Source organism: Coregonus clupeaformis, unplaced genomic scaffold (assembly GCF_020615455.1).
Source record: "Coregonus clupeaformis isolate EN_2021a unplaced genomic scaffold, ASM2061545v1 scaf0286, whole genome shotgun sequence".
NCBI classification, from domain to species: Eukaryota; Metazoa; Chordata; class Actinopteri; order Salmoniformes; family Salmonidae; genus Coregonus; species Coregonus clupeaformis.
Window position 1 is genome coordinate 98,047 of NW_025533741.1, and position 13,496 is coordinate 111,542.

Sequence of the window (13,496 nt, forward strand, 5' to 3'; positions counted from 1 at the left end):
GGGACACCATTCCACAGGCCACAATCAACAGCCTGATCAACTATGCAAAGGAGAGGTGTCGTGCTGCATGAGGCAAATGGTATTTTTGGTATTTATTAGGATGCCCATTAGCTGTTTCAAAAGCAGCAGCTACTCTTCCTGGGGTCCACACAGAACATGAAACATGACATAATACAGAACATTAATAGACAAAAACCGCTCAAGGACAGAACTACATCAATCATTATTATTTTTATTTTTTAAAGCATGTAACCTACATATCAATACATACACACAAACTATCTAGGTCAAATAGGGGAAATGGTGGTCACACCAAATACTGACTGGTTTTCTGATCCACGCCCCTACCTTTTTTTAAAGGTATTTGTGACCAACAGATGCAGATCTGTATTCCCAGTCATGTGAAATCCATAGATTAGGGTCTAACGAATTTATTTCAATTGACTGATTTCCTTATGAACTGGACCTCAGTAAAATCTTTGTTGCGTTTATATATTTCCTTCTTGTTTTAACCCTTAAAAACAACATCCTAACATCCATCCAATTGTCATCCATATTAATGTTCAATAGTATATTCAAAGCACTGTGTGTTATATTTTATTTTATGGCCCAAGCATCAACAAACTCACAAGCCTCATTGCCTCATTGCCACAAGCATGAATGTAATAATGTTTTACATTATACTTCTTGTCATTACTAGTGGAAAGTGAAAAAGTATTGTAAACCAGAATGGATGGACTGTAATTGTTGATCAATAATACGTTATTATGAGTGATAACTGTTGTGTCACACATACATTTCTGGCTGTGAACAATCTAAATTTCAATCTAAATATCAATCTAGCACATGGTGGTGGAAGGTGGAGACAGTCTTAGTATCTAGCACATGGTGGTGGAAGGTGGAGACAGTCTAAGTATCTAGCACATGGTGGTGGAAGGTGGAGACAGTCTTAGTATCTAGCACATGGTGGTGGAAGGTGGAGACAGTCTAAGTATCTAGCACATGGTGGTGGAAGGTGGAGACAGTCTTAGTATCTAGCACATGGTGGTGGAAGGTGGAGACAGTCTTAGTATCTAGCACATGGTGGTGGAAGGTGGAGACAGTCTAAGTATCTAGCACATGGTGGTGGAAGGTGGAGACAGTCTTAGTATCTAGCACATGGTGGTGGAAGGTGGAGACAGTCTTAGTATCTAGCACATGGTGGTGGAAGGTGGAGACAGTCTAAGTATCTAGTATATGGTGGTGGAAGGTGGAGACAGTCTAAGTATCTAGCACATGGTGGTGGAAGGTGGAGACAGTCTAAGTATCTAGCACACGGTGGTGGAAGGTGGAGACAGTCTAAGTATCTAGCACATGGTGGTGGAAGGTGGAGACAGTCTAAGTATCTAGCACATGGTGGTGGAAGGTGGAGACAGTCTTAGTATCTAGCACATGGTGGTGGAAGGTGGAGACAGTCTAAGTATCTAGCACATGGTGGTGGAAGGTGGAGACAGTCTTAGTATCTAGCACATGGTGGTGGAAGGTGGAGACAGTCTAAGTATCTAGCACACGGTGGTGGAAGGTGGAGACAGTCTAAGTATCTAGCACATGGTGGTGGAAGGTGGAGACAGTCTTAGTATCTAGTACACGGTGGTGGAAGGTGGAGACAGTCTTAGTATCTAGCACACGGTGGTGGAAGGTGGAGACAGTCTAAGTATCTAGCACATGGTGGTGGAAGGTGGAGACAGTCTTAGTATCTAGTACATGGTGGTGGAAGGTGGAGACAGTCTTAGTATCTAGTACATGGTGGTGGAAGGTGGAGACAGTCTAAGTATCTAGCACATGGTGGTGGAAGGTGGAGACAGTCTTAGTATCTAGTACATGGTGGTGGAAGGTGGAGACAGTCTAAGTATCTAGCACATGGTGGTGGAAGGTGGAGACAGTCTTAGTATCTAGTACATGGTGGTGGAAGGTGGAGACAGTCTAAGTATCTAGCACATGGTGGTGGAAGGTGGAGACAGTCTTAGTATCTAGCACATGGTGGTGGAAGGTGGAGACAGTCTAAGTATCTAGCACATGGTGGTGGAAGGTGGAGACAGTCTAAGTATCTAGCACATGGTGGTGGAAGGTGGAGACAGTCTAAGTATCTAGCACATGGTGGTGGAAGGTGGAGACAGTCTAAGTATCTAGCACATGGTGGTGGAAGGTGGAGACAGTCTTAGTATCTAGCACATGGTGGTGGAAGGGGGAGACAGTCTTAGTATCTAGTACATGGTGGTGGAAGGTGGAGACAGTCTTAGTATCTAGTACATGGTGGTGGAAGGTGGAGACAGTCTTAGTATCTAGTACATGGTGGTGGAAGGTGGAGACAGTCTAAGTATCTAGCACATGGTGGTGGAAGGTGGAGACAGTCTTAGTATCTAGCACATGGTGGTGGAAGGTGGAGACAGTCTTAGTATCTAGCACATGGTGGTGGAAGGTGGAGACAGTCTAAGTATCTAGCACATGGTGGTGGAAGGTGGAGACAGTCTAAGTATCTAGCACATGGTGGTGGAAGGTGGAGACAGTAAGTATCTAGCACATGGTGGTGGAAGGTGGAGACAGTCTTAGTATCTAGCACATGGTGGTGGAAGGTGGAGACAGTCTTAGTATCTAGCACATGGTGGTGGAAGGTGGAGACAGTCTGAGTATCTAGCACATGGTGGTGGAAGGTGGAGACAGTCTAAGTATCTAGCACATGGTGGTGGAAGGTGGAGACAGTCTAAGTATCTAGCACATGGTGGTGGAAGGTGGAGACAGTCTAAGTATCTAGCACATGGTGGTGGAAGGTGGAGACAGTCTAAGTATCTAGCACACGGTGGTGGAAGGTGGAGACAGTCCGTCAGAGAGGCTGAGGATGGAGAAACTTGAGTCTGCTGGCAGGGAGACAAACAAGAAGACGTATTGTAGAGCACATCACTTTACATGGGGTTCAAGTGAGGAATAGGATCAGCTGGAAACACTAATCATTCAACCTATAGAATGTTGTTTTACATTAAACGTATAGTTTATTTTCTTATAGATTTGCTTTTCAATGAAAGTAGACAGTAGCTGATTGACCCATTGACTGTATAGGGTCAATCACAATATATATACACACACACACACACACATACACATATACATACATACATATATACAGTGAGGGAAAAAAGTATTTGATCCCCTGCTGATTTTGTACGTTTGCCCACTGACAAAGAAATTATCTGTCTATAATTTTAATGGTAGGTTTATTTGAACAGTGAGAGACAGAATAACAACAACAAAAATCCAGAAAAACGCACGGCAAAAATGATATAAATTGATTTGCATTTTAATGATGGAAATAAGTATTTGACCCCCCTCTCAATCAGAAAGATTTCTGGCTCCCAGGTGTCTTTTATACAGGTAACGAGCTGAGATTAGGAGAACACTCTTAAAGGGAGTGCTCCTAATCTCAGTTTGTTACCTGTATAAAAGACACCTGTCCACAGAAGCAATCAATCAATCAGATTCCAAACTCTCCACCATGGCCAAGACCAAAGAGCTCTCCAAGGATGTCAGGGACAGGATTGTAGACCTACACTAGGTTCGGCTCTGGATCAAGTGATCCACACCATGGGTCGATGGGAGAGAGTTGGGTTTTCTGCACCTCCTCCTTCGCCGATTTCTCTTCCATCAGGATCCTCAAACCCTGGGTCCAGTGGTCTTCGGCTCTCGCTCCCGAGGGAATAAGATGGGACAGCTGCCGGGTGTAAGGGTTTCCTGCTCCAGGTGGAGCTTTACCTGGCCAGCATCCACCCGGCTCCCTCGGGATACGAGAGCGTGTCCGCCCTCACCTCCTGTCTGTCGGGCAGAGCCCTGGAACGGGCCAACGCGGAGTGGGGTGGAATAGACGCTGAGTCCGTTCGTTATGAGGACTTTACCTGCCGTTTCCGGGCAGTATTCGATCATCCGCCTGAGGGGAGAGCGGCGGGGGAGCGTCTGTTTCACCTCAGCCAGGGAAGGAGGAATACGCCCTGGATTTCAGGACACTGGCAGCCAGCGCGGGATGGAACGAGAGGGCCCTGATTGATCACTACTGATGCAGTCTACGGGAGGACGTTCGTCGGGAGCTGGCCTGCAGGGACACTAATCTTATCCTGGACCAGCTGGTAGATTTATCGATCCGGCTGGATAACCTGTTGGCTACCCGCGGACGTCCAGATCAGGGTCTGTCCAGTCCATCCCCCAGCACTTCCGAGTCCACACCTATGGAGCTTGGAAGTGCTGATGCGGAGAGACCGAGCAAGGGGGTGGTCTCCTGCACCAACTGTGGCTCTGCGGGCCGGTGCAGGAGACGACCCTCATGGAATCGAGGCAGCAGGCAGGGTTCTGGGGGACCATCCCAGGTGAGTAGGCACCCAACTCACCCAGAGCTCCCTGTTGCTCACATGATGATTCATGTTATTTTCCCTGAGTTTTCCCCACATTCCCAGCATAGGGCGCTCGTAGATTCCGGCGCAGCTGGGAATTTCATGGATAGATTGGTTGCGCATAGATTAGGGATTCCTATATTGCCGTTAGATGTGCCCTTCCCCATACGTGCCCTAGATAGTCGCCCATTAGGGTCAGGTATGGTTAGGGAGGTCACAGCTCCACTTCGGATGGAGACACAGGGGGGTCATGAAGAGAGAATTAGTCTCTTCCTTATTGATACCCCTGCGTTTCCCGTGGTGCTGGGCCTTCCCTGGCTAGCCACCCATGACCCCAGTATTTCGTGGCAACAGAGGGCTCTTAAGGGATGGTCACCTCAGTGCTCGGGAAGGTGTGTAGGTGTTTCCGTAGGGGCAAACACGGTGGAGAGTCCAAACCATGTCTCCCCAATGCACATTCCCTCAGAATATGCCAATTTGGCTCTCGCCTTCTGTAAAAGGAAGGCGACTCAATTACCACCCCATCGACGAGGGGATTGTGTGATAGATCTCCGTGAGGGTGCTGCACTTCCCAGGAGTCACGTGTATCCTCTGTCACAGGAGGAGACGGTGGCTATGGAGACATATGTCACAGAATCTCTGGGACAGGGATACATTCGGCCCTCCACTTCCCCTGCCTCCTCAAGTTTCTTTTTTGTGAAGAAAAAGGATGGAGGTTTACGCCCGTGCATTGACTATCGAGGTCTAAATCAGATAACCGTAAAATACAGCTATCCTCTTCCTCTCATTGCTAGTATGACGGAGTCATTGCACGGGGCACGCTTCTTCACAAAATTGGACCTCAGGAGCGCGTACAATCTGATCCGTATCCGGGAGGGGGACGAGTGGAAGACGGCATTTAGTACCACCTCTGGTCACTATGAGTACCTCGTCATGCCGTACGGGTTGATGAATGCTCCATCAGTCTTTCAATCCTTTGTCGATGAGATTTTCAGGGACCTGCATGGACAGGGTGTAGTGGTGTATATAGATGATATTCTCATATACTCCGCAACACACGACGAGCATGTGTCCCTGGTGCGTCGGGTGCTTGGTAGACTGTTGGAGCATGACCTGTACGTTAAGGCTGAGAAATGTCTGTTCTTCAGACAGTCCGTCTCCTTCTTAGGATACCGCTTGTCAGAGTCAGGGGTCGAGATGGAGTGTGACCGCATTTCAGCCGTGCGTAATTGGCCGACTCCTACCACGGTAAAGGAGGTGCAGCGATTTTGGGGTTTTGCCAACTACTACCGGAGATTTATCCGGGGCTTTGGCCAGGTAGCAGCTCCCATAACCTATTTGCTAAAGGGCGGTTCGGTGCGTCTGCAGTGGTCAGCGGAGGCGAACAGGGCTTTTGGTCAGCTGAAGGCGCTGTTCACCACGGCTCCCGTGCTGGCTCATCCGGATCCTTCCTTGCAATTCATAGTCGAGGTGGACGCGTCCGAGGCGGGGATAGGAGCTGTACTGTCTCAGTGCTCGGGTACGCCTCCCAAACTACGCCCTTGTTCTTTCTTCTCAAAGAAGCTCAGCCCGGCGGAGCAAAACTACGACGTGGGGGATCGGGAGCTGTTAGCTGTTGTGAAAGCTCTTAAGGTGTGGAGGCATTGGCTTGAGGGGGCTAAACACCCTTTTCTCATTTTGACTGACCACCGCAATCTGGAGTACATTCGGGCAGCGAGGAGAATGAATCCTCGTCAGGCAAGGTGGGCCATGTTTTTCACGCATTTTGTGTTCACCCTATCGTATAGACCAGGTTCCCAGAATGCTAAGGCAGACGCTCTGTCCCGGCTATATGACTCAGAGGATCAGACCAGGGAGCCTACTCCCATACTTCCGGCTTCTTGTCTGGTGGCACCGGTGGTATGGGAGGTTGACGCGGACATCGAGCGGGCGTTACGCACGGAGCCCACTCCCCCCCAGTGTCCAGTGGGTCGTGCATACGTTCCGTCCGAGGTTCGCGATCGTTTGATTTATTGGGCTCACACGTCACCTTCTTCTGGCCATCCTGGCATTGGTCGGACAGTGCGCTGTCTTAGTGGGAAGTACTGGTGTCCCACCTTAGCTCAGGACGTGAGGGTTTATGTTTCTTCCTGTTCGGTGTGCGCTCAGTGCAAGGCACCTAGACACCTGCCCAGAGGTCAATTACAACCTCTCCCCGTTCCACAGCGGCCGTGGTCACACCTATCGGTGGACTTTGTTACAGATCTTCCTCCGTCACAGGGTAACACCACGATCCTGGTCGTTGTGGATCGGTTTTCTAAGTCCTGTCGTCTCATTCCTTTGCCCGGTCTCCCTACTGCCCTACAGACCGCAGAGGCCCTGTTTACACACGTCTTCCGGCACTACGGGGTGCCTGAGGATATAGTGTCTGATCGGGGTCCCCAGTTCACAGAGGGTCTGGAAGACGTTTATGGACCATCTGGGGGTCTCGTCAGCCTGACCTCAGGTTTTCACCCCGAGAGTAATGGGCAGATGGAAAGAGTAAACCAGGATGTGGGTAGGTTTCTGAGGTCGTATTGCCAGGACCGGCAGGGGGATTGGTCAGTTTACATCCCCTGGGCAGAGATGGCACAAAATCCCCTCCGCCACTCCTCCACTGACCTGTCTCCCTTTCAGTGTGTACTAGGTTACCAGCCGGTCCTGGCACCGTGGCATCAGAGCCAGATCGAGGCTCCTGCGGTGGATGAATGGTTTCGGCGCTCGGAGGAGACATGGAACGCTGCCCATGTACGCCTGCAAAGGGCGATTAGGAGACAGAAGGCGAGTGCCGACCGCCACCGCAGTGAGGCTCCGGTTTATGCACAGAGGGACCGGGTCTGGCTCTCGACCAGAAACCTGCCCCGCCGGAAGCTGGGTCGGCGGTTTGTGGGGCCATTTAAAGTCCTGAGGAGGTTGAACAAGGTTTGTTATAGGTTACAGCTCCCCCCTGATTACCGTATTAACCCCTCGTTCCATGTGTCTCTCCTCAGGCCGGTGGTAGCTGGTCCGCTCCAGGAGTCTGAGGTACGGCAGGTTCCTCGCCCCCATTGGACATTGAGGGGGCACCGGCTTACTCGGTCCGTTCCATCATGGATTTGAGGCGTCGGATGGCCTGCAGTACCTCGTGGAGTGGGAGGGATACGGTCCGGAGGAATGGTGCTGGGTCCCTAGGAGGGACATCCTCGATCCCTCCTTGTTAAGGGAGTTCCATCGTCGTCATCCGACTCGCCCTGCTCCGAGTCCTCCTGGCTGTCCCCGAGGCCGGTGTCGACGCACGGCTGGAGCCGCGCATCAGGGGGGTACTGTCACGGATACGGCCGAGGCTGCTCCTCCTCCTCGTTCGGGCAGGCTTCGGCGGTCGTCGTCACCGGAGTACTAACTGCCACCGATCGATGTTTCTGTGTCTCACTAGTTCTGTCTGTATTGTTCCCACCTGTTACTCATTAGGCTTATTAGTTTCCCTATATTACCTCTGTTTTCCCTCATGGGTGTGTGCGTGATTGTTCTTTGTTACGTCGTCTGTTGAGCTGTTGTTTTTGCTCTTCCCTGCGTGGAAGGTTTGCTAATATTTACTTGGAGTCGAGTAAAGCCATTTATTCTCAGTTCTGTAACCTGCGCCTGATTCCTTTTCCCCACTGCACCCAGACGCTGATAGTTCAAATAAACCTACCATTAAAATTATAGACTGATCATGTCTTTGTCAGTGGGCAAACATAGAAAATCAGCAGGGGATCAAATACTTTTTTCACCTCACTGAGATATATATATATATCTATATCTATACACACACACACACACACACACACACTGCTCAAAAAAATAAAGGGAACACTTAAACAACACATCCTAGATCTGAATGAATGAAATAATCTTATTAAATACGTTTTTCTTTACATAGTTGAATGTGCTGACAACAAAATCACACAAAAATTATCAATGGAAATCAAATGTATCAACCCATGGAGGTCTGGATTTGGAGTCACCCTCAAAATTAAAGTGGAAAACCACACTACAGGCTGATCCAACTTTGATGTAATGTCCTTAAAACAAGTCAAAATGAGGCTCAGTAGTGTGTGTGGCCTCCACGTGCCTGTATGACCTCCCTACAACGCCTGGGCATGCTCCTGATGAGGTGGCGGATGGTCTCCTGAGGGATCTCCTCCCAGACCTGGACTAAAGCATCCGCCAACTCCTGGACAGTCTGTGGTGCAACGTGGCGTTGGTGGATGGAGCGAGACATGATGTCCCAGATGTGCTCAGTTGGATTCAGGTCTGGGGAACGGGCGGGCCAGTCCATAGCATCAATGCCTTCCTCTTGCAGGAACTGCTGACACACTCCAGCCACATGAGGTCTAGCATTGTCTTGCATTAGGAGGAACCCAGGGCCAACCGCACCAGCATATGTTCTCACAAGGGGTCTGAGGATCTCATCTCGGTACCTAATGGCAGTCAGGCTACCTCTGGCGAGCACATGGAGGGCTGTGCGGCCCCCCAAAGAAATGCCACCCCACACCATGACTGACCCACCCCCAAACCGGTCATGCTGGAGGATGTTGCAGGCAGCAGAACGTTCTCCACGGCGTCTCCAGACTCTGTCACATGTGCTCAGTGTGAACCTGCTTTCATCTGTGAAGAGCACAGGGCGCCAGTGGCGAATTTGCCAATCTTGGTGTTCTCTGGCAAATGCCAAACGTCCTGCATGGTGTTGAGCAGACACATGCACATTTGTGGCCTGCTGGAGGTCATTTTGCAGGGCTCTGGCAGTGCTCTTCCTGCTCCTCCTTGCACAAAGGCGGAGGTAGCGGTCCTGCTGCTGGGTTGTTGCCCTCCTACGGCCTCCTCCACGTCTCCTGATGTACTGGCCTGTCTCCTGGTAGCGCCTCCATGCTCTGGACACTACGCTGACAGACACAGCAAACCTTGCCACAGCTCACATTGATGTGCCATCCTGGATGAGCTGCACTACCTGAGCCACTTGTGTGGGTTGTAGACTCCGTCTCATGCTACCACTAGAGTGAAAGCACCGCCAGCATTCAAAAGTGACCAAAACATCAGCCAGGAAGCATAGGAACTGAGAAGTGGTCTGTGGTCACCACCTGCAGAACCACTCCTTTATTGGGGGTGTCTTGCTAATTGCCTATAATTTCCACCTGTTGTCTATTCCATTTGCACAACAGCATGTGAAATGTATTGTCAATCAGTGTTGCTTCCTAAGTGGACAGTTTGATTTCACAGAAGTGTGATTGACTTGGAGTTACATTGTGTTGTTTAAGTGTTTCCTTTATTTTTTTGAGCAGTGTATATATATATATATTTTTTTTATGTATTGTTTGTGTTACTGTAATTCAGCTTTTACATATGAAACAAATTAAATAAACCATTCAATCTTGGAGCGCTCTTTGCCATGTCTGCTCGAGACCAGTTGTGGTCGCTCTAATACTTTGTGACTACCTAACTGTGACTGCTAGCTAACTAGCTATGTTAACTGGGTGCTGTCTTGCCTAGTCTTAGCTAGATTACCAATGTTTTACAAACAAAAACCAGTTCCTTCAATTAGCTACATAACGTCACATAGGGTGGACCCTAAACGTATTGCCTTACCTCTGCTTTAACAGTTAGCTAAGATACAGTTGAAGTCAGAAGTTTACATACACTTAGGTTGGAGTCATTAAAACTCGTTTTACAACAACTCCACCAATTTCTTGTTAACAAACTATAGTTTGGGCAATTCGGTTAGGACATCTAGTTTGTGCATGACACAAGTAATTTTTCCAACAATTGTTTACAGACAGATTATTTCACTTATAATTCACTGTATCACAATTCCAGTGGGTCAGAAGTTTACATACACTAAGTTGACTGTGCCTTTAAACAGCTTGGACAATTCCAGAAAATGATGTCATGGCTTTAGAAGCTTCTGATGGGCTAATTGACATCATTTGAGTCAATTGGAGGTGTACCTGTGGATGTATTTCAAGGCCTACCTTCAAACTCAGTGCCTCTTTGCTTGACATCATGGGAAAATCAAAAGAAATCAGCCAAGACCTCAGAAAAATATTGTAGACCTCCACAAGTCTGGTTCATCCTTGGGAGCAATTTCCAAACACCTGAAGGTACCACGTTCATCTGTACAAACAATAGTACACAAGTATAAACACCATGGGACCACGCAGCCATCATACCGCTCAGGAAGGAGACACGTTCTGTCTCCTAGAGATGAACGTACTTTGGTGCGAAAAGTGCAAATCAATCCCAGAACAACAGCAAAGGACCTTGTGAAGATGCTGGAGGAAACCGGTACAAAAGTATCTATATCCACAGTAAAACGAGTCCTATATTGACATAACCTGAAAGGCCGCTCAGCAAGGAAGAAGCCACTGCTCAAAAACCACCATAAAAAAGCCAGACTACGGTTTGCAACTGCACATGGGGACAAAGATCGTACTTTTTGGAGAAATGTCCTCTGGTCTGATGAAACAAAAATAGAACTGTTTGGCCATAATGACCATTGTTATGTTTGGAGGAAAAAGGGGGTTGCTTGCAAGCCGAAGAACACCATCCCAACCGTGAAGCACGGGGGTGGCAGCATCATGCTGTGGGGGTGCTTTGCTGCAGGAGGGACTGGTGCACTTCACAAAATAGATGGCATCATGAGGAAGGAAAATTATGTGGATAAATTGAAGCAACATCTCAAGACATCAGTCAGGAAGTTGAAGCTTGGTCGCAAATGGGTCTTCCAAATGGACAATGACCCCAAGCATACTTCCAAAGTTGTGGCAAAATGGCTTAAGGACAACAAAGTCAAGGTATTGGAGTGGCCATCACAAAGCCCTGACCTCAATCCTATAGAACATTTGTGGGCAGAACTGAAAAAGCGTGTGCGAGCAAGGAGGCCTACAAACCTGACTCAGTTACACCAGCTCTGTCAGGAGGAATGGGCCAAAATTCACCCAACTTATTGTGGGAAGCTTGTGGAAAGCTACCCGAAACGTTTGATCCAAGTTAAACAATTTAAAGGCAATGCTACCAAATACTAATTGAGTGTATGTAAACTTCTGACCCACTGGGAAAGTGATGAAAGAAATAAAAGCTGAAAGAAATAATTCTCTACTATTATTCTGACATTTCACATTCTTAAAATAAAGTGGTGACCCTAACTGAGTTTAAATGTATTTGGCTAAGGTGAATGTAAACTTCCAACTTCAACTGTAAATAACAGGTGTATTACAACATCACTAACTTCACAGCCATCATAAACAAGTTATTAAATCAATTGCACACCTCGGTGTACTCATTAATCAACAGGGTTTTAAAATGCCCTCATTAGGGTCCTTCTCAATCTACTAGCCTAAAGGACCGAATGTTTGTTTGCAAATGACCTAGAAAATGTGCAGGTGAAATTATTACATCTTAGTTTTTTTATTCTTCCATCACCTGCCATATAAAACCCTACTCCTGAAAAAGTTGAATCGGGCAGGATATGCTGAAGTGAACTCGGCCGAGTACCATTAGCTGGAACCCAGAGTAATATGATTCTGCCGGACTCAGGAAGAGCTCAGCCCGCATGAAGCCCCCCCGAGTCTGAGTCTCAAATGGAATAAGTAACCTTCTCTCTTATGTAACCGTACCAAACGTAACATATCATACTAATTTGAATGTCCCGGATTGTCATTTACTATGTTACATCTAGCCTATGAGACCTGGCTGAATAAAGATGCTGCTGGGTTGTGTAGGGTTAGGGTTAGCTGGTTGTGTAGGGTTAGGGTTAGCTGGTTGTGTAGGGTTAGGGTTAGCTGGTTGTGTAGGGTTAGGGTTAGCTGGTTGTGTAGGGTTAGCTGGTTGTGTAGGGTTAGGGTTAGCTGGTTGTGTAGAGTTAGGGTTAGCTGGTTGTGTAGAGTTAGGGTTAGCTGGTTGTGTAGGGTTAGCGTTAGCTGGTTGTGTAGGGTTAGCTCCACAGCTTGGGGCCCATGGAGGTAGCTATATGCAGAGCTGTGCAATACAAAGGAACTCCATTGCATAACCCATTATTTTCCCTGCAAAATGTGTGGCCTAACAAGAGGAGAAATGTTCTGTAGGCTACATTCAGTCCAGTAGCTGTCGGTTTGACTCTCTGGCTCCAGAAAGCATCATCACCATGAGATATGTTGTAATATTGACCAGGGAGCCGGACACGTCAGTGCCACTTGCTGACATAATATAGTGGTAAAAACAATGTTCCGAAACGTGCAGCAGCTGCCAACTGTTTCAAAGTCCTACATGTCTTATATACAATATGCGGTGTGAGTCTACAACCTGGGGTTGTTATCGTCTTGATGACATTAAAACCTGACTCACCCAATAGTCCGATGCTGTCACCTATTGACGACCGTCTGATGCACACTTCAGGTCGGATAGCCAGATTCCTTTAGATTGGTTTAGTGCTGGATGGATGGAGGCTTTCGGCGCTGCTGGGATAAAGATCCAAAATGCACTTCTGTATGCGTAGTAGACCCGCTAGTTTACTGCCGTTATTTTCTATCAGTAACTGCAAAGATTCAGATATAAATGTAAAACAAAAACTATTCTCACGATTTATATATCGATGTTTAAAATACACCAACACAACATGAACCGTGTAGTTCTGCTCTGCACCTGTTCTGCCCTGGCGCTACTGAGCATGTCAGTGTGACGCAATGACCATGGCCGGTCCAAGATAAACAGAACTAACTCCAGATAGTTGACCTGTGTCGTTTTAACGTGGGAACAAATGAAGCATAGGGGACGCCTCCTCTGTGAAGTGCGCGTGTGCACAAACTCGATTCGACCTTGCACTCTTTCTAAACAATGCCATTTTTTACAACTTTGGCAAAGCGTCAAGTCTATAAAACCTAGTGCACTGTGTTCGTAATATATTATAGTTTTGGTAACAGAAAAATGTATTGATATCAGATCTTTCATCAATGAGAAAATTAGCAGAATGTCGGCCCAGTTTCACCTAGTTCCATCCTCTCCCATTACCGTCGATTGGACTTCCTCTCACTAAAATATTTGGAGGTGAGAAAACGTTCTAAATGGATGCTTCGGCTT

General features: G+C 47.7%; 1 protein-coding gene across 1 annotated transcript in view; it reads right to left on the reverse strand.

Annotated features, from left to right (window-relative positions):
* LOC123481025 (acetylserotonin O-methyltransferase-like) overlaps positions 1–13,071 on the reverse strand; it is a 45,792-nt gene extending 32,721 nt beyond the window's left edge. The window contains exon 1 of the mRNA XM_045214612.1: positions 12,765–13,071. The gene's annotated coding sequence lies outside the window, so the exon portion shown is untranslated. The remainder of the gene's footprint in view (positions 1–12,764) is intronic.
* Between the last annotated feature and the right edge of the window lie 425 nt (positions 13,072–13,496).